At 35.9% G+C, this 21,370-nt stretch overlaps 10 non-coding genes across 10 annotated transcripts; all 10 read right to left on the bottom strand.

Annotated features, from left to right (window-relative positions):
* Nucleotides 1-1,102: 1,102 nt before the first annotated feature.
* On the bottom strand, nt 1,103-1,175 carry TRNAM-CAU (transfer RNA methionine (anticodon CAU)). The gene has a single exon. It is a non-coding gene; the product is annotated as a tRNA-Met (tRNA).
* Nucleotides 1,176-2,026: 851 nt separating this feature from the next.
* TRNAR-CCU (transfer RNA arginine (anticodon CCU)) lies at nt 2,027-2,099 on the bottom strand. The gene has a single exon. It is a non-coding gene; the product is annotated as a tRNA-Arg (tRNA).
* A 1,162-nt stretch (nt 2,100-3,261) lies between these two features.
* TRNAM-CAU (transfer RNA methionine (anticodon CAU)) lies at nt 3,262-3,334 on the bottom strand. The gene has a single exon. It is a non-coding gene; the product is annotated as a tRNA-Met (tRNA).
* An 853-nt stretch (nt 3,335-4,187) lies between these two features.
* TRNAK-CUU (transfer RNA lysine (anticodon CUU)) lies at nt 4,188-4,260 on the bottom strand. The gene has a single exon. It is a non-coding gene; the product is annotated as a tRNA-Lys (tRNA).
* Nucleotides 4,261-6,351: 2,091 nt separating this feature from the next.
* On the bottom strand, nt 6,352-6,424 carry TRNAM-CAU (transfer RNA methionine (anticodon CAU)). The gene has a single exon. It is a non-coding gene; the product is annotated as a tRNA-Met (tRNA).
* Nucleotides 6,425-7,585: 1,161 nt separating this feature from the next.
* TRNAK-CUU (transfer RNA lysine (anticodon CUU)) lies at nt 7,586-7,658 on the bottom strand. The gene has a single exon. It is a non-coding gene; the product is annotated as a tRNA-Lys (tRNA).
* A 1,782-nt stretch (nt 7,659-9,440) lies between these two features.
* TRNAM-CAU (transfer RNA methionine (anticodon CAU)) lies at nt 9,441-9,513 on the bottom strand. Its single transcript has one exon. It is a non-coding gene; the product is annotated as a tRNA-Met (tRNA).
* An 853-nt stretch (nt 9,514-10,366) lies between these two features.
* On the bottom strand, nt 10,367-10,439 carry TRNAK-CUU (transfer RNA lysine (anticodon CUU)). The gene has a single exon. It is a non-coding gene; the product is annotated as a tRNA-Lys (tRNA).
* Nucleotides 10,440-12,221: 1,782 nt separating this feature from the next.
* TRNAM-CAU (transfer RNA methionine (anticodon CAU)) lies at nt 12,222-12,294 on the bottom strand. Its single transcript has one exon. It is a non-coding gene; the product is annotated as a tRNA-Met (tRNA).
* A 1,161-nt stretch (nt 12,295-13,455) lies between these two features.
* Nucleotides 13,456-13,528, bottom strand: TRNAK-CUU (transfer RNA lysine (anticodon CUU)). The gene has a single exon. It is a non-coding gene; the product is annotated as a tRNA-Lys (tRNA).
* Nucleotides 13,529-21,370: the final 7,842 nt, after the last annotated feature.

Here is a 21,370-nt window from a genome sequence, read left to right as displayed (position 1 = left end):
ATAACAAATTATTTTGAAGATTAAATATTGTTGAAAAATGGCTACAGTTTAAGTAGCAGTTGCAGCCAAAATTTAATGCTGTCTTTAATTTAGGTTGGTAGTATTTTATATCCAGAAGAGAAGTATACAGAGATTCATATATTTGAAGAGCGTCCTAAATAATAAAAAAACTATAACGCCCAACGTGGGGCTCGAGCCCACGACCCCGAGAAAAAGGGTCTCGTGCTCTACCGACTGAGCTATCCGGGCTTCAAGCGTGAACAGAAAATAAATTCAACTAAAAAAAGCACGATGCTTAGCGTCACAAATATAACAAATTATTTTGAAGATTAAATATTGTTGAAAAATGACTAGAGATTGAGTAGCAGTTGCAGCCTAAATTTAATGCTGTCTTTAATTTAGGTTGGTAGTATGTTATATCCAGAAGAGAAGTATACAGAGATTCATATATTTGAAGAGCGTCCTAAATAATAAAAAAACTATAACGCCCAACGTGGGCCTCGAGCCCACGACCCCGAGATTAAGAGTCTCGTGCTCTACCGACTGAGCTAGCCGGGCTTCAAGCGTGAACAAAAAATAAATTAACATAAAAAAAAGCACAATGTTTAGTTCCACAAACATAAAAAATAATTTAGAAGATTAAATATTGCTGAAAAATATCTAGAGATTAAGTAGCAGTAGCAGCAAAAATTTAATGCAGTCTTTAATTTAGGCTTGTAGTATTTTATAACCAGAAGAGAAGTAAACAGAGATTCATAAATTTGAAGAGCGTCCTAAATAATAAAAAACTATAGCGCCCTACGTGGGGCTCGAACCCGTGACCCCGAGATTAAGAGTCTCGTGCTCTGTCGACTGAGCTAGCTGGGCTTCAAGCGTGAGCAAAAAAAAATTAACATAAAAAAAGTACGATGTTTAGAGCCACAAACATAACAAATTATTTTGAAGATTAAATATTGTTGAAAAATGGCTAGATATTAAGTAGCAGTTGCTGCGTAAAATTAATGCTGTCTTTAATTTAGGTTTGTAGTATTTTATATCCAGAAGAGAAGTATACAGAGATTCTTATATTTGAAGAGCGTCCTAAATAATAAAAAATCTATAACGCCCAACGTGGGGCTCGAATCCACGTCCCCGAGATTATGAGTCTCGTGCTCTACCGACTGAGCTAGCCGGGCATGAAGCGTGAACAAAAAATAAATTCAACTAAAAAAAGCACGATGCTTAGCGTCACAAACATAACAAATAATTTAGATGATTAAATATTGTTGAAAAATGGCTAGAGTTTAAGTAGCAGTTGCAGCCAAAATATAATGCTGTCTTTAATTTAGGTTGGTAGTATTTTATATCGAGAAGAGAAGTATACAGAGATTAATATATTTGAAGAGCGTCCTAAATAATAAAAAAGCTATAGCGCCCTTCGTGGGGCTCGAACCCACGCCCCGAGAATAAGAGTCTCGTGCTCTGTCGACTGAGCTAGCTGGGCTGCAAGCGTGAACAAAAAATAAATTCAACTAAAAAAAGCACGATGCTTAGCGTCACAAACATAACAAATAATTTAGATGATTAAATATTGTTGAAAAATGGCTAGAGATTAAGTAGCAGATGCAGCCAAAATTTAATGCTGTCTTTAATTTAGGTTGGTAGTATTTTATATCCAGAAGAGAAGCATACAGAGATTGATATATTTGAAGAGCGTCCTAAATAATAAAAAAACTATAGTGCCCAACGTGGGGCTCGAACCCACGACCCCGATATTAAGAGTCTCGTGCTCTGTCGACTGCTAGCAGGGCTTCAAGCCTGAACAAAAAATAAATTCAACTAAAAAAAGCACGATGCTTAGCGCCACAAACATAACAAATAATTTAGAAGATTAAATGTTGTTGAAAAATGGCTAGAGATTAAGTAGCAGTTGCAGCGTAAATTTAATGCTGTCTTTAATTTAAGTTTGTAGTATTTTATATCCAGAAGAGAAGTATACAGAGATTCATATATTTAAAAAGCATCCTAAATAATAAAAAAACTATAGTGCCCAACGTTGGGCTCGAACCCACGACCCCGAGATTAGGAGTCTCGTGCTCTACCGACTGAGCTAGCCGGGCTTCAACCGTGAACAAAAAATAAATTCAAATAAAAAAGTACAATGTTTAGTTCCACAAACATAAAAAATAATTTAGAAGATTAAATATTGCTGAAAAATGGCTAGAGATTAAGTAGCAGTAGCAGCGAAAATTTAATGCAGTCTTTAATTTAGGCTTGTAGTATTTTATATCCGGAAGAGAAGTATACAGAGATTCATATATTTAAAAAGCATCCTAAATAATAAAAAAACTTTAACGCCCAACGTGGGGCTCGAACCCACGATCCCGAGATTAAGAGTCTCGTGCTCTACCGACTGAGCTAGCCGGGCTTCAAGCGTGAACAAAAAATAAATTCACATAAAAAAAGTACAATGTTTAGTTCCACAAACATAAAAAATAATTTAGATGATTAAATATTGTTGAAAAATGGCTAGAGATTAAGTAGCAGTAGCAGCAAAAATTTAATGCAGTCTTTAATTTAGGCTTGTAGTATTTTATATCCAGAAGAGAAGTATACAGAGATTCATATATTTAAAAAGCATCCTAAATAATAAAAAAACTATAGCGCCCAACATGGGACTCGAACCTACGACCCCGAGATTAAGAGTCTCGTGCACTACCGACTGAGCTAGCCGGGCTTCAAGCGTGAACAAAAAATAAATTAACATAAAAAAAAGCACAATGTTTAGTTCCACAAACATAAAAAATAATTTAGAAGATTAAATATTGCTGAAAAATATCTAGAGATTAAGTAGCAGTAGCAGCAAAAATTTAATGCAGTCTTTAATTTAGGCTTGTAGTATTTTATAACCAGAAGAGAAGTAAACAGAGATTCATAAATTTGAAGAGCGTCCTAAATAATAAAAAAACTATAGCGCCCTACGTGGGGCTCGAACCCGTGACCCCGAGATTAAGAGTCTCGTGCTCTGTCGCCTGAGCTAGCTGGGCTTCAAGCGTGAGCAAAAAAAAATTAACATAAAAAAAGTACGATGTTTAGAGCCACAAACATAACAAATTATTTTGAAGATTAAATATTGTTGAAAAATGGCTAGATATTAAGTAGCAGTTGCTGCGTAAAATTAATGCTGTCTTTAATTTAGGTTTGTAGTATTTTATATCCAGAAGAGAAGTATACAGAGATTCTTATATTTGAAGAGTGTCCTAAATAATAAAAAATCTATAACGCCCAACGTGGGGCTCGAATCCACGTCCCCGAGATTATGAGTCTCGTGCTCTACCGACTGAGCTAGCCGGGCATGAAGCGTGAACAAAAAATAAATTCAACTAAAAAAAGCACGATGCTTAGCGTCACAAACATAACAAATAATTTAGATGATTAAATATTGTTGAAAAATGGCTAGAGTTTAAGTAGCAGTTGCAGCCAAAATATAATGCTGTCTTTAATTTAGGTTGGTAGTATTTTATATCGAGAAGAGAAGTATACAGAGATTAATATATTTGAAGAGCGTCCTAAATAATAAAAAAGCTATAGCGCCCTTCGTGGGGCTCGAACCCACGCCCGAGAATAAGAGTCTCGTGCTCTGTCGACTGAGCTAGCTGGGCTTCAAGCGTGAACAAAAAATAAATTCAACTAAAAAAAGCACGATGCTTAGCGTCACAAACATAACAAATAATTTAGATGATTAAATATTGTTGAAAAATGGCTAGAGATTAAGTATCAGATGCAGCCAAAATTTAATGCTGTCTTTAATTTAGGTGGGAAGTATTTTATATCCAGAAGAGAAGCATACAGAGATTGATATATTTGAAGAGCGTCCTAAATAATAAAAAAACTATAGTGCCCAACGTGGGGCTCGAACCCACGACCCCGATATTAAGAGTCTCGTGCTCTGTCGACTGAGCTACCCGGGCTTCAAGCGTGAACAAAAAATAAATTCAACTAAAAAAAAGCACGATGCTTAGCGTCACAAACATAACAAATTATTTTGAAGATTAAATATTGTTGAGAAATGAATAGAGATTAAGTAGCAGTTGCAGCCTAAATTTAATGCTGTCTTTAATTTAGGTAGGTAGTATTTTATATCCAGAAGAGAAGTATACAAAGATTCATATATTTGAAGAGCGTCCTAAATAATAAAAAAACTATAACGCCCAACGTGGGGCTCGAACCCACGACCCCGAGATTAAGAGTCTCGTGCTCTACCGACTGAGCTAGCCGGGCTTCAACCGTGAACAAAAAATAAATTCATATAAAAAAAGTACAATGTTTAGTTCCACAAACATAACAAATAATTTAGAAGATTAAATGTTGTTGAAAAATGGCTAGAGATTAAGTAGCAGTTGCATCGTAAATTTAATGCTGTCTTTAATTTAGGTTTGTAGTATTTCATATCCAGAAGAGAAGTATACAGAGATTCATATATTTGAAGAGCGTCCTAAATAATAAAAAAACTATAGCACCCTACGTGGGGCTCGAATCCATGACCCCGAGGAAAAGGGTCTCGTGCTCTACCGACTGAGCTACCCGGGCTTCAAGTGTGAACAAAAAATAAATTCAACTAAAAAAAAGCACGATGCTTAGCGTCACAAATATAACAAATTATTTTGAAGATTAAATATTGTTGAAAAATGACTAGAGATTAAGTAGCAGTTGCAGCCTAAATTTAATGCTGTCTTTAATTTAGGTTGGTAGTATTTTATATCCAGAAGAGAAGTATACAGAGATTCATATATTTGAAGAGCGTCCTAAATAATAAAAAAACTATAGTGCCCAACGTGGGGCTCGAACCCACGACCCCGAGATTAAGAGTCTCGTGCTCTGTCGACTGAGCTAGCAGGGCTTCAAGCCTGAACAAAAAATAAATTCAACTAAAAAAAACACGATGCTTAGCGCCACAAACATAACAAATAATTTAGAAGATTAAATGTTGTTGAAAAATGGCTAGAGATTAAGTAGCAGTTGCAGCGTAAATTTAATGCTGTCTTTAATTTAGGTTGGTAGTATTTTATATCCAGAAGAGAAGTATACAGAGATTCATATATTTGAAGAGCGTCCTAAATAATAAAAAAACTATAACGCCCAAAGTGGGGCTCGAGCCCACGACCCCGAGATTAAGAGTCTCGTGCTCTTCCGACTGAGCTAGCCGGGCTTCAAGCGTGAACGAAAAATAAATTCACATAAAAAAGGTGCGATGTTTAGCGCCACAATCATAACAAATTATTTTGAAGATTAAATATTGTTGAAAAATGGCTACAGTTTAAGTAGCAGTTGCAGCCAAAATTTAATGCTGTCTTTAATTTAGGTTGGTAGTATTTTATATCCAGAAGAGAAGTATACAGAGATTCATATATTTGAAGAGCGTCCTAAATAATAAAAAAACTATAACGCCCAACGTGGGGCTCGAGCCCACGACCCCGAGAAAAAGGGTCTCGTGCTCTACCGACTGAGCTATCCGGGCTTCAAGCGTGAACAGAAAATAAATTCAACTAAAAAAAGCACGATGCTTAGCGTCACAAATATAACAAATTATTTTGAAGATTAAATATTGTTGAAAAATGACTAGAGATTGAGTAGCAGTTGCAGCCTAAATTTAATGCTGTCTTTAATTTAGGTTGGTAGTATGTTATATCCAGAAGAGAAGTATACAGAGATTCATATATTTGAAGAGCGTCCTAAATAATAAAAAAACTATAACGCCCAACGTGGGGCTCGAGCCCACGACCCCGAGATTAAGAGTCTCGTGCTCTACCGACTGAGCTAGCCGGGCTTCAAGCGTGAACAAAAAATAAATTAACATAAAAAAAAGCACAATGTTTAGTTCCACAAACATAAAAAATAATTTAGAAGATTAAATATTGCTGAAAAATATCTAGAGATTAAGTAGCAGTAGCAGCAAAAATTTAATGCAGTCTTTAATTTAGGCTTGTAGTATTTTATAACCAGAAGAGAAGTAAACAGAGATTCATAAATTTGAAGAGCGTCCTAAATAATAAAAAAACTATAGCGCCCTACGTGGGGCTCGAACCCGTGACCCCGAGATTAAGAGTCTCGTGCTCTGTCGACTGAGCTAGCTGGGCTTCAAGCGTGAGCAAAAAAAAATTAACATAAAAAAAGTACGATGTTTAGAGCCACAAACATAACAAATTATTTTGAAGATTAAATATTGTTGAAAAATGGCTAGATATAAAGTAGCAGTTGCTGCGTAAAATTAATGCTGTCTTTAATTTAGGTTTGTAGTATTTTATATCCAGAAGAGAAGTATACAGAGATTCTTATATTTGAAGAGCGTCCTAAATAATAAAAAATCTATAACGCCCAACGTGGGGCTCGAATCCACATCCCCGAGATTATGAGTCTCGTGCTCTACCGACTGAGCTAGCCGGGCATGAAGCGTGAACAAAAAATAAATTCAACTAAAAAAAGCACGATGCTTAGCGTCACAAACATAACAAATAATTTAGATGATTAAATATTGTTGAAAAATGGCTAGAGTTTAAGTAGCAGTTGCAGCCAAAATATAATGCTGTCTTTAATTTAGGTTGGTAGTATTTTATATCGAGAAGAGAAGTATACAGAGATTAATATATTTGAAGAGCGTCCTAAATAATAAAAAAGCTATAGCGCCCTTCGTGGGGCTCGAACCCACGCCCCGAGAATAAGAGTCTCGTGCTCTGTCGACTGAGCTAGCTGGGCTTCAAGCGTGAACAAAAAATAAATTCAACTAAAAAAAGCACGATGCTTAGCGTCACAAACATAACAAATAATTTAGATGATTAAATATTGTTGAAAAATGGCTAGAGATTAAGTAGCAGATGCAGCCAAAATTTAATGCTGTCTTTAATTTAGGTGGGAAGTATTTTATATCCAGAAGAGAAGCATACAGAGATTGATATATTTGAAGAGCGTCCTAAATAATAAAAAAACTATAGTGCCCAACGTGGGGCTCGAACCCACGACCCCGATATTAAGAGTCTCGTGCTCTGTCGACTGCTAGCAGGGCTTCAAGCCTGAACAAAAAATAAATTCAACTAAAAAAGGCACGATGCTTAGCGCCACAAACATAACAAATAATTTAGAAGATTAAATGTTGTTGAAAAATGGCTAGAGATTAAGTAGCAGTTGCAGCGTAAATTTAATGCTGTCTTTAATTTAAGTTTGTAGTATTTTATATCCAGAAGAGAAGTATACAGAGATTCATATATTTGAAGAGCGTCCTAAATAATAAAAAAACTATAGCACCCTACGAGGGGCTCGAATCCATGACCCCGAGTAAAAGGGTCTCGTGCTCTACCGACTGAGCTACCCGGGCTTCAAGCGTGAACAAAAAATAAATTCAACTAAAAAAAAGCACGATGCTTAGCGTCACAAACATAACAAATTATTTTGAAGATTAAATATTGTTGAGAAATGAATAGAGATTAAGTAGCAGTTGCAGCCTAAATTTAATGCTGTCTTTAATTTAGGTTGGTAGTATTTTATATCCAGAAGAGAAGTATACAAAGACTCATATATTTGAAGAGCGTCCTAAATAATAAAAAAACTATAACGCCCAACGTGGGGCTCGAACCCACGACCCCGAGATTAAGAGTCTCGTGCTCTACCGACTGAGCTAGCCGGGCTTCAACCGTGAACAAAAAATAAATTCATATAAAAAAAGTACAATGTTTAGTTCCACAAACATAACAAATAATTTAGAAGATTAAATGTTGTTGAAAAATGGCTAGAGATTAAGTAGCAGTTGCATCGTAAATTTAATGCTGTCTTTAATTTAGGTTTGTAGTATTTCATATCCAGAAGAGAAGTATACAGAGATTCATATATTTGAAGAGCGTCCTAAATAATAAAAAAACTATAGCACCCTACGTGGGGCTCGAATCCATGACCCCGAGAAAAAGGGTCTCGTGCTCTACCGACTGAGCTACCCGGGCTTCAAGCGTGAACAAAAAATAAATTCAACTAAAAAAAAGCACGATGCTTAGCGTCACAAATATAACAAATTATTTTGAAGATTAAATATTGTTGAAAAATGACTAGAGATTAAGTAGCAGTTGCAGCCTAAATTTAATGCTGTCTTTAATTTAGGTTTGTAGTATTTCATATCCAGAAGAGAAGTATACAGAGATTCATATATTTGAAGAGCGTCCTAAATAATAAAAAAACTATAGCACCCTACGTGGGGCTCGAATCCATGACCCCGAGAAAAAGGGTCTCGTGCTCTACCGACTGAGCTACCCGGGCTTCAAGCGTGAACAGAAAATAAATTCAACTAAAAAAAGCACGATGCTTAGCGTCACAAATATAACAAATTATTTTGAAGATTAAATATTGTTGAAAAATGGCTAGAGATTAAGTAGCAGTAGCAGCGAAAATTTAATGCAGTCTTTAATTTAGGCTTGTAGTATTTTATATTCGGAAGAGAAGTATACAGAGATTCATATATTTAAAAAGCATCCTAAATAATAAAAAAACTTTAACGCCCAACGTGGGGCTCGAACCCACGATCCCGAGATTAAGAGTCTCGTGCTCTACCGACTGAGCTAGCCGGGCTTCAAGCGTGAACAAAAAATAAATTCACATAAAAAAAGTACAATGTTTAGTTCCACAAACATAAAAAATAATTTAGATGATTAAATATTGTTGAAAAATGGCTAGAGATTAAGTAGCAGTAGCAGCAAAAATTTAATGCAGTCTTTAATTTAGGCTTGTAGTATTTTATATCCAGAAGAGAAGTATACAGAGATTCATATATTTAAAAAGCATCCTAAATAATAAAAAAACTATAGCGCCCAACATGGGACTCGAACCTACGACCCCGAGATTAAGAGTCTCGTGCTCTACCGACTGAGCTAGCCGGGCTTCAAGCGTGAACAAAAAATAAATTAACATAAAAAAAAGCACAATGTTTAGTTCCACAAACATAAAAAATAATTTAGAAGATTAAATATTGCTGAAAAATATCTAGAGATTAAGTAGCAGTAGCAGCAAAAATTTAATGCAGTCTTTAATTTAGGCTTGTAGTATTTTATAACCAGAAGAGAAGTAAACAGAGATTCATAAATTTGAAGAGCGTCCTAAATAATAAAAAAACTATAGCGCCCTACGTGGGGCTCGAACCCGTGACCCCGAGATTAAGAGTCTCGTGCTCTGTCGACTGAGCTAGCTGGGCTTCAAGCGTGAGCAAAAAAAAATTAACATAAAAAAAGTACGATGTTTAGAGCCACAAACATAACAAATTATTTTGAAGATTAAATATTGTTGAAAAATGGCTAGATATTAAGTAGCAGTTGCTGCGTAAAATTAATGCTGTCTTTAATTTAGGTTTGTAGTATTTTATATCCAGAAGAGAAGTATACAGAGATTCTTATATTTGAAGAGTGTCCTAAATAATAAAAAATCTATAACGCCCAACGTGGGGCTCGAATCCACGTCCCCGAGATTATGAGTCTCGTGCTCTACCGACTGAGCTAGCCGGGCATGAAGCGTGAACAAAAAATAAATTCAACTAAAAAAAGCACGATGCTTAGCGTCACAAACATAACAAATAATTTAGATGATTAAATATTGTTGAAAAATGGCTAGAGTTTAAGTAGCAGTTGCAGCCAAAATATAATGCTGTCTTTAATTTAGGTTGGTAGTATTTTATATCGAGAAGAGAAGTATACAGAGATTAATATATTTGAAGAGCGTCCTAAATAATAAAAAAGCTATAGCGCCCTTCGTGGGGCTCGAACCCACGCCCGAGAATAAGAGTCTCGTGCTCTGTCGACTGAGCTAGCTGGGCTTCAAGCGTGAACAAAAAATAAATTCAACTAAAAAAAGCACGATGCTTAGCGTCACAAACATAACAAATAATTTAGATGATTAAATATTGTTGAAAAATGGCTAGAGATTAAGTATCAGATGCAGCCAAAATTTAATGCTGTCTTTAATTTAGGTGGGAAGTATTTTATATCCAGAAGAGAAGCATACAGAGATTGATATATTTGAAGAGCGTCCTAAATAATAAAAAAACTATAGTGCCCAACGTGGGGCTCGAACCCACGACCCCGATATTAAGAGTCTCGTGCTCTGTCGACTGAGCTACCCGGGCTTCAAGCGTGAACAAAAAATAAATTCAACTAAAAAAAAGCACGATGCTTAGCGTCACAAACATAACAAATTATTTTGAAGATTAAATATTGTTGAGAAATGAATAGAGATTAAGTAGCAGTTGCAGCCTAAATTTAATGCTGTCTTTAATTTAGGTAGGTAGTATTTTATATCCAGAAGAGAAGTATACAAAGATTCATATATTTGAAGAGCGTCCTAAATAATAAAAAAACTATAACGCCCAACGTGGGGCTCGAACCCACGACCCCGAGATTAAGAGTCTCGTGCTCTACCGACTGAGCTAGCCGGGCTACAACCGTGAACAAAAAATAAATTCATATAAAAAAAGTACAATGTTTAGTTCCACAAACATAACAAATAATTTAGAAGATTAAATGTTGTTGAAAAATGGCTAGAGATTAAGTAGCAGTTGCATCGTAAATTTAATGCTGTCTTTAATTTAGGTTTGTAGTATTTCATATCCAGAAGAGAAGTATACAGAGATTCATATATTTGAAGAGCGTCCTAAATAATAAAAAAACTATAGCACCCTACGTGGGGCTCGAATCCATGACCCCGAGGAAAAGGGTCTCGTGCTCTACCGACTGAGCTACCCGGGCTTCAAGCGTGAACAAAAAATAAATTCAACTAAAAAAAAGCACGATGCTTAGCGTCACAAATATAACAAATTATTTTGAAGATTAAATATTGTTGAAAAATGACTAGAGATTAAGTAGCAGTTGCAGCCTAAATTTAATGCTGTCTTTAATTTAGGTTGGTAGTATTTTATATCCAGAAGAGAAGTATACAGAGATTCATATATTTGAAGAGCGTCCTAAATAATGAAAAAACTATAGTGCCCAACGTGGGGCTCGAACCCACGACCCCGATATTAAGAGTCTCGTGCTCTGTCGACTGAGCTAGCAGGGCTTCAAGCCTGAACAAAAAATAAATTCAACTAAAAAAAGCACGATGCTTAGCGCCACAAACATAACAAATAATTTAGAAGATTAAATGTTGTTGAAAAATGGCTAGAGATTAAGTAGCAGTTGCAGCGTAAATTTAATGCTGTCTTTAATTTAGGTTGGTAGTATTTTATATCCAGAAGAGAAGTATACAGAGATTCATATATTTGAAGAGCGTCCTAAATAATAAAAAAACTATAACGCCCAAAGTGGGGCTCGAGCCCACGACCCCGAGATTAAGAGTCTCGTGCTCTTCCGACTGAGCTAGCCGTGCTTCAAGCGTGAACAAAAAATAAATTCACATAAAAAAGGTGCGATGTTTAGCGCCACAATCATAACAAATTATTTTGAAGATTAAATATTGTTGAAAAATGGCTACAGTTTAAGTAGCAGTTGCAGCCAAAATTTAATGCTGTCTTTAATTTAGTTTGGTAGTATTTTATATCCAGAAGAGAAGTATACAGAGATTCATATATTTGAAGAGCGTCCTAAATAATAAAAAAACTATAACGCCCAACGTGGGGCTCGAGCCCACGACCCCGAGATTAAGAGTCTCGTGCTCTACCGACTGAGCTAGCCGGGCTTCAAGCGTGAACAAAAAATAAATCAACATAAAAAAAAGCACAATGTTTAGTTCCACAAACATAAAAAATAATTTAGAAGATTAAATATTGCTGAAAAATATCTAGAGATTAAGTAGCAGTAGCAGCAAAAATTTAATGCAGTCTTTAATTTAGGCTTGTAGTATTTTATAACCAGAAGAGAAGTAAACAGAGATTCATAAATTTGAAGAGCGTCCTAAATAATAAAAAAACTATAGCGCCCTACGTGGGGCTCGAACCCGTGACCCCGAGATTAAGAGTCTCGTGCTCTGTCGACTGAGCTAGCTGGGCTTCAAGCGTGAGCAAAAAAAAATTAACATAAAAAAAGTACGATGTTTAGAGCCACAAACATAACAAATTATTTTGAAGATTAAATATTGTTGAAAAATGGCTAGATATTAAGTAGCAGTTGCTGCGTAAAATTAATGCTGTCTTTAATTTAGGTTTGTAGTATTTTATATCCAGAAGAGAAGTATACAGAGATTCTTATATTTGAAGAGCGTCCTAAATGATAAAAAATCTATAACGCCCAACGTGGGGCTCGAATCCACATCCCCGAGATTATGAGTCTCGTGCTCTACCGACTGAGCTAGCCGGGCATGAAGCGTGAACAAAAAATAAATTCAACTAAAAAAAGCACGATGCTTAGCGTCACAAACATAACAAATAATTTAGATGATTAAATATTGTTGAAAAATGGCTAGAGTTTAAGTAGCAGTTGCAGCCAAAATATAATGCTGTCTTTAATTTAGGTTGGTAGTATTTTATATCGAGAAGAGAAGTATACAGAGATTAATATATTTGAAGAGCGTCCTAAATAATAAAAAAGCTATAGCGCCCTTCGTGGGGCTCGAACCAACGCCCCGAGAATAAGAGTCTCGTGCTCTGTCGACTGAGCTAGCTGGGCTTCAAGCGTGAACAAAAAATAAATTCAACTAAAAAAAGCACGATGCTTAGCGTCACAAACATAACAAATAATTTAGATGATTAAATATTGTTGAAAAATGGCTAGAGATTAAGTAGCAGATGCAGCCAAAATTTAATGCTGTCTTTAATTTAGGTGGGAAGTATTTTATATCCAGAAGAGAAGCATACAGAGATTGATATATTTGAAGAGCGTCCTAAATAATAAAAAAACTATAGTGCCCAACGTGGGGCTCGAACCCACGACCCCGATATTAAGAGTCTCGTGCTCTGTCGACTGCTAGCAGGGCTTCAAGCCTGAACAAAAAATAAATTCAACTAAAAAAAGCACGATGCTTAGCGCCACAAACATAACAAATAATTTAGAAGATTAAATGTTGTTGAAAAATGGCTAGAGATTAAGTAGCAGTTGCAGCGTAAATTTAATGCTGTCTTTAATTTAAGTTTGTAGTATTTTATATCCAGAAGAGAAGTATACAGAGATTCATATATTTGAAGAGCGTCCTAAATAATAAAAAAACTATAGCACCCTACGAGGGGCTCGAATCCATGACCCCGAGTAAAAGGGTCTCGTGCTCTACCGACTGAGCTACCCGGGCTTCAAGCGTGAACAAAAAATAAATTCAACTAAAAAAAAGCACGATGCTTAGCGTCACAAACATAACAAATTATTTTGAAGATTAAATATTGTTGAGAAATGAATAGAGATTAAGTAGCAGTTGCAGCCTAAATTTAATGCTGTCTTTAATTTAGGTTGGTAGTATTTTATATCCAGAAGAGAAGTATACAAAGACTCATATATTTGAAGAGCGTCCTAAATAATAAAAAAACTATAACGCCCAACGTGGGGCTCGAACCCACGACCCCGAGATTAAGAGTCTCGTGCTCTACCGACTGAGCTAGCCGGGCTTCAACCGTGAACAAAAAATAAATTCATATAAAAAAAGTACAATGTTTAGTTCCACAAACATAACAAATAATTTAGAAGATTAAATGTTGTTGAAAAATGGCTAGAGATTAAGTAGCAGTTGCATCGTAAATTTAATGCTGTCTTTAATTTAGGTTTGTAGTATTTCATATCCAGAAGAGAAGTATACAGAGATTCATATATTTGAAGAGCGTCCTAAATAATAAAAAAACTATAGCACCCTACGTGGGGCTCGAATCCATGACCCCGAGAAAAAGGGTCTCGTGCTCTACCGACTGAGCTACCCGGGCTTCAAGCGTGAACAAAAAATAAATTCAACTAAAAAAAAGCACGATGCTTAGCGTCACAAATATAACAAATTATTTTGAAGATTAAATATTGTTGAAAAATGACTAGAGATTAAGTAGCAGTTGCAGCCTAAATTTAATGCTGTCTTTAATTTAGGTTTGTAGTATTTCATATCCAGAAGAGAAGTATACAGAGATTCATATATTTGAAGAGCGTCCTAAATAATAAAAAAACTATAGCACCCTACGTGGGGCTCGAATCCATGACCCCGAGAAAAAGGGTCTCGTGCTCTACCGACTGAGCTACCCGGGCTTCAAGCGTGAACAGAAAATAAATTCAACTAAAAAAAGCACGATGCTTAGCGTCACAAATATAACAAATTATTTTGAAGATTAAATATTGTTGAAAAATGACTAGAGATTAAGTAGCAGTTGCAGCCTAAATTTAATGCTGTCTTTAATTTAGGTTGGTAGTATGTTATATCCAGAAGAGAAGTATACAGAGATTCATATATTTGAAGAGCGTCCTAAATAATAAAAAAACTATAACGCCCAACGTGGGGCTCGAGCCCACGACCCCGAGATTAAGAGTCTCGTGCTCTTCCGACTGAGCTAGCCGGGCTTCAAGCGTGAACAAAAAATAAATTCACATAAAAAAGGTGCGATGTTTAGCGCCACAATCATAACAAATTATTTTGAAGATTAAATATTGTTGAAAAATGGCTACAGTTTAAGTAGCAGTTGCAGCCAAAATTTAATGCTGTCTTTAATTTAGGTTGGTAGTATTTTATATCCAGAAGGGAAGTATACAGAGATTAATATACACTGGTTATCATAAATTAAGGAAAAATCACAAAAATAGCGATAACTCTTTCAAAAGTAAGCCAAACCGTGCAAAATTTGCATATGTTGTCCACTAAGAGTAGCTGAGTAAAATTGCAATATGCAAATTAGTGGCGCTGCACTCGGCTTACGTCATCTGCCTGGAGCATAAAAGTCCAAGTTTGAGAGAAAGCACACAAATTTTACTGTGATTGCGACATTGAAAATCTGAGATAGCCAATTCGTAATAATGACCTCTAGGCATCATTTGCCTGAAGAACTACGATGGAGAGCCATCGGGAGACTAGAGGCAGGGCAGAGTCAATCAGAAGTGGCCAGATGGCTAAATGTGAGTCCATCTGTGGTTCATAGACTTTGGAGGCAATTTCAAACAACAGATTCGGCATCTAGGAGGTTCAGTCAAGGACGGCCAACTGTTACGACCAGTGCCGATGACCGATATTTGACATTAAGTGCACGCAGGAATAGAACCGCTACTCCGACACATCTTAGATCCTCTCTTGCTGCAGCCACCGGAAGGTTGGTGTCAACGTCAACTGTGCGCAGAAGGCTCCACGAAGGTGGTCTGTATGCGAGACGACCAGCCATTTGCGTGCCGCTCACATCACGCCATAGGAGAGACCGTTTGCAGTGGGCCCGACAACATGTCCACTGGACGTCAGATCAATGGAGGCCTGTTCTCTTTACGGATGAGTCCAGGTTTAGTCTAGAAAGTGACAGTAGACGTTATTTGATATGGAGAGAACCTGGGACCCGTTATCATCCATCAAACATCCGTGAAAGAGATGCATACGGAAGAGGCAGTGTCTGTGTTTGGGGAGGCATATCCTTAGGAGGGCGCACATACCTCCATATCTTTCCAAGGGGAACCGTGAATGCTCAGGTTTATCGAGACAACATCCTTGATGCTTATGTGCGCCCATATGCCGGGGCAATTGGTGATTGCTTCCTGTTACAGGACGATAATGCAAGACCACACAGAGCTCGCATTGTTGATGATTATCTTCAACAGGAAACAATTACTCGCATGGAGTGGCCAGCTCGATCCCCGGACTTGAATCCTATCGAGCACGTTTGGGATGCTCTAGGGAGGCGTGTATCTGCCATCAATCCGCCCCCTCAGACCCTTGCCACGCTTGCAACTGCTTTACAAGAGCAATGGCTCTCACTTCCTATTGAACTGATAGACCGCATAATTGAAAGCATCACACATCGCTGTTTGTGCTGTATTGCTTCTAGAGGCAATCATATTCCATATTAAAGGTACTTTTTCTATTGCAAACCGATACTTCCAATTTGTTTATTTTATACATGTGCTAATTTCTATACTACTATTAATGTCTGATAATTTCTTTTTATGTTGTTTAATACCTTACTATGTGTTGTATATTGTGGGTAAGTTTCATAAAATTCCATGTGTAATTTCTTGAGTTATCGCGATTTTTGTGAATTTTCCTTAATTTATGATAACCAGTGTATTTGAAGAGCGTCCTAAATAATAAAAAAATAATAGGGCCCAACGTGGGGCTCGAACCCACGACCCCGAGATTAAGAGTCTCGTGCTCTATCGACTGAGCTAGCCGGGCTTCAAGCGTGAACAAAAAATAAATTCACATAAAAAAAGTACAATGTTTAGATCCACAAACATAAAAAATAATTTAGATGATTAAATATTGTTGAAAAATTGCTAGAGATTAAGTAGCAGTAGCAGTAAAAATTTAATGCAGTCTTTAATTTAGGCTTGTAGTATTTTATATCCAGAAGAGAAGTATACAGAGATTCATATATTTAAAGAGCATCCTAAATAATAAAAAATCTATAGCGCCCAACGTGGGGCTCGAACAGACGACCCCGAGATTAAGAGTCTCGTGCTCTACCGACTGAGCTAGCCGGGCTTCAACCGTGAACAAAAAATAAATTCAAATAAAAAAGTACAATGTTTAGTTCCACAAACATAAAAAATAATTTAGATGATTAAATATTGCTGAAAAATGGCTAGAGATTAAGTAGCAGTAGTTGCGAAAATTTAATGCAGTCTTTATTTTAGGCTTGTAGTATTTTATATCCAGAATAGAAGTATACTGAGATTCATATATTTAAAAAGAGCGTCCTAAATAATAAAAAAAATTATAGCGCCCAACGTGGGGCTCGATCCCGCTACCCCGAGATTAAGAGTCTCGTGCTCTGTCGACTGAGCTAGCTGGGCTTCAAGCGTGAACAAAAAATAAATTCACATAAAAAAAGTACAATGTTTAGTTCCACAAACATAAAAAGTAATTTAGATGATTAAATATTGTTGAAAAATGGCTAGAGATTAAGTAGCAGTAGCAGCGTAAATTTAATGCAGTCTTTAATTTAGGCTTGTAGTATTTTATACCAGAAGAGAAGTATACAGAGATTCATATATTTAAAAAGCATCCTAAATAATAAAAAAACATAGCGTCCAACGTGGGGCTCGAACCCACGATCCCGACATTAAGAGTCTCGTGCTCTATCGATTGAGCTAGCCGGGCTTCAAGTGTCAGAAAAATAAATTCACATAAAAAAAGTACAATGTTTAGTTCCACAAACATAACAAATAATTTAGAAGATTAAATGTTGTTGGAAAATGGCTAGAGATTATGTAGCAGTTGCAGCGTAAATTTAATGCTGTCTTTAATTTAGGTTTGTAGTATTTTATATCCAGAAGAGAAGTATACAGAGATTCATATATTTAAAAAGCATCCTAAATAATAAAAAAACATAGCGCCCAACGTGGGGCTCGAACCCACGATCCCGAGATTAAGAGTCTCGTGCTCTACCGACTGAGCTAGCCGGGCTTCAAGAGCGAACAAAAAATAAATTCAAATAAAAAAAATACAATGTTTAGTTCCACAAACATAAAAAATAATTTAGAAGATTAAATATTGCTGAAAAATGGCTAGAGATTAAGTAGCATTAGCAGCAAAAATTCAATGCAGTCTTTAATATAGGCTTCTAGTATTTTATATCCAGAAGAGAAGTATACAGAGATTCATATATTTAAAAAGCATCCTAAATAATAAAAAACCTATAGCGCCCAACGTGGGGCTCGAACCCACGACCCCGAAATTAAGAGTCTCGTGCTCTACCGACTGAGCTAGCCGGGCTTCAAGCGTGAACAAAAAATAAATTCACATAAAAAAAGTACAATGTTTAGTTCCACAATCATAAAAAATAATTTAGAAGATTAAATATTGCTGAAAAATGGCTAGAGATTAAGTAGCAGTTGCAGCGAAAATTTAATGCAGTCTTTAATTTAGGCTTGTAGTATTTTATATCCAGAAGAGAAGTATGCAGAGATTCATATATTTAAAGAGCATCCTAAATAATAAAAAAAATATAGCGCCCAACGTGGGGCTCGAACCCACGACCCCGAGATTAAGAGTCTCGTGCTCCACCGACGGAGCTAGCCGGGCTTCAAGGGTGAACAAAAAATAAATTCAAATAAAAAAAGTACAATGTTTTGTTCCACAAACATAAAAAATAATTTAGATGATTAAATATTGTTGAAAAATTTCTAGAGATTAAGTAGCAGTAGCAGCGAAAATTTAATGCAGTCTTTAATTTAGGCTTGTAGTATTTTATATCCAGAAGAGAAGTATGCAGAGATTCATATATTTTAAAAGCATCCTAAATAATAAAAAAACTATAGCGCCCAAGGTGGGGCTCGAACCTACGACCCCGAGATTAAGAGTCTCGTGCTCTACCGACTGATCTAGCCGGGCTTCAAGCGTGAACAAAAAATAAATTCACGTAAAAAAAGTACAATGTTTAGTTCCACAAACATAAAAAATAATTTAGATGATTAAATATTGTTGAAAAATGGCTAGAGATTAAGTAGCAGTAGCAGCAAAAATTTAATGCAGTCTTTAATTTAGGCTTGTAGTATTTTATATCCAGAAGAGAAGTATACAGAGATTCATATATTTAAAAAGCATCCTAAATAATAAAAAAACTATAGCGCCCAACGATGGGCTCGAACCCACGACCCCGAGATTAAGAGACTCGTGCTCTACCGACTGATCTAGCCGGGCTTCAACCGTGAACAAAAAATAAATTCAAATAAAAAAGTACAATGTTTAGTTCCACAAACATAAAAAATTATTTAGAAGATTAAATATTGCTGAAAAATGGCTAGAGATTAAGTAGCAGTAGCAGCGAAAATTTAATGCAGTCTTTAATTTAGGCTTGTAATATTTTATATCCAGAAGAGAAGTATGCAGAGATTCATATATTTAAAGAGCGTCCTAAATAATAAGAAAACTATAGCGCCCAACGCGACGCTCGATCCCGCGACCCCGAGATTAAGAGACTCGTGCTCTACCGACAGAGCTAGCCGGGCTTCAAGCGTGAACAAAAAATAAATTCAAATATAAAAAGTTCAATGTTTAGTTCCACAAACATAAAAATAATTTAGAAGATTAAATATTGTTGAAAAATGGCTAGAGATTAAGTAGCAGTAGCAGCGAAAATCCAATGCAGTCTTTAATTTAGGCTTGTAGTATTTTATATGCAGAAGAGAAGTATACAGAGATTCATATATTTAAAGAGCATCCTAAATATTAAAAAAAACTATAGCGCCCAAGGTGGGGCTCGAACCTACGCCTCCGAGATTAAGAGTCTCGTGCTCTACCGACTGAGCTAGCCGGGCTTCAACCGTGAACAAAAAATAAATTCAAATAAAAAAGTACAATGTTTAGTTCCACAAACATAAAAAATAATTTAGATGATTAAATAGTGTTGAAAAATGGCTACAGTTTAAGTAGCAGTTGCAGCCAAAATTTAATGCTGTCTTTAATTTAGGTTGGTAGTATTTTATATCCAGAAGGGAAGTATACAGAGATTAATATATTTGAAGAGCGTCCTAAATAATAAAAAAATAATAGGGCCCAACGTGGGGCTCGAACCCACGACCCCGAGATTAAGAGTCTCGTGCTCTATCGACTGAGCTAGCCGGGCTTCAAGCGTGAACAAAAAATAAATTCACATAAAAAAAGTACAATGTTTAGATCCACAAACATAAAAAATAATTTAGATGATTAAATATTGTTGAAAAATTGCTAGAGATTAAGTAGCAGTAGCAGCAAAAATTTAATGCAGTCTTTAATTTAGGCTTGTAGTATTTTATATCCAGAAGAGAAGTATACAGAGATTCATATATTTAAAGAGCATCCTAAATAATAAAAAATCTATAGCGCCCAACGTGGGGCTCGAACAGACGACCCCGAGATTAAGAGTCTCGTGCTCTACCGACTGAGCTAGCCGGGCTTCAACCGTGAACAAAAAATAAATTCAAATAAAAAAGTACAATGTTTAGTTCCACAAACATAAAAAATAATTTAGAAGATTAAATATTGCTGAAAAATGGCTAGAGATTAAGTAGCACTAGTTGCGAAAATTTAATGCAGTCTTTATTTTAGGCTTGTAGTATTTTATATCCAGAATAGAAGTATACTGAGATTCATATATTTAAAGAGCGTCCTAAATAATAAAAAAAATTATAGCGCCCAACGTGGGGCTCGATCCCGCTACCCCGAGATTAAGAGTCTCGTGCTCTGTCGACTGAGCTAGCTGGGCTTCAAGCGTGAACAAAAAATAAATTCACATAAAGAAAGTACAATGTTTAGTTCCACAAACATAAAAAATAATTTAGAAGATTAAATGTTGTTGAAAAATGGCTAGAGATTAAGTAGCAGTTGCAGCGTAAATTTAATGCTGTCTTTAATTTAGGTTTGTAGTATTTCATATCCAGAAGAGAAGTATACAGAGATTCATATATTTGAAGAACGTCCTAAATAATAAAAAAACTATAGCACCCTACGTGGGGCTCGAATCCATGACCCCGAGAAAAAGGGTCTTGTGCTCTACCGACTGAGCTAGCCGGGCTTCAAGCGTGAACAAAAAATAAATTCAACTAAAAAAAAGCACGATGCTTAGCGTCACAATCATAACAAATTATTTTGAAGATTAAATATTGTTGAAAAATGGGTAGAGATTAAGTAACGGTTGCAGTCTAAATTTAATGCTTTCTTTAATTTAGGTTGGTAGTATTTTATATCCAGATGAGAAGTATGCAGAGATTCATGTATTTAAAGAGCATCCTAAATAATAAAAAAACTATAACGCCCAACGCGACGCTCGATCCCGCGACCCCGAGATTAAGAGACTCGTGCTCTACCGACAGAGCTAGCCGGGCTTCAAGCGTGAACAAAAAATAAATTCAAATATAAAAAGTTCAATGTTTAGTTCCACAAACATAAAAATAATTTAGAAGATTAAATATTGTTGAAAAATGGCTAGAGATTAAGTAGCAGTAGCAGCGAAAATCCAATGCAGTCTTTAATTTAGGCTTGTAGTATTTTATATGCAGAAGAGAAGTATACAGAGATTCATATATTTAAAGAGCATCCTAAATATTAAAAAAAACTATAGCGCCCAAGGTGGGGCTCGAACCTACGCCCCCGAGATTAAGAGTCTCGTGCTCTACCGACTGAGCTAGCCGGGCTTCAACCGTGAACAAAAAATAAATTCAAATAAAAAAGTACAATGTTTAGTTCCACAAACATAAAAAATTATTTAGAAGATTAAATATTGCTGAAAAATGGCTAGAGATTAAGTAGCATTAGCAGCAAAAATTCAATGCAGTCTTTAATTTAGGCTTCTAGTATTTTA

The sequence above is a fragment of the Parasteatoda tepidariorum genome, chromosome 5 (genome assembly GCF_982258835.1).
Source record: "Parasteatoda tepidariorum strain Cologne lab strain chromosome 5, Ptep-v5.0, whole genome shotgun sequence".
Lineage (NCBI taxonomy): Eukaryota > Metazoa > Arthropoda > Arachnida > Araneae > Theridiidae > Parasteatoda > Parasteatoda tepidariorum.
The sequence above is the reverse complement of the archived record's forward strand: the minus strand, read 5'-3'. Positions and strand labels throughout refer to the sequence as shown.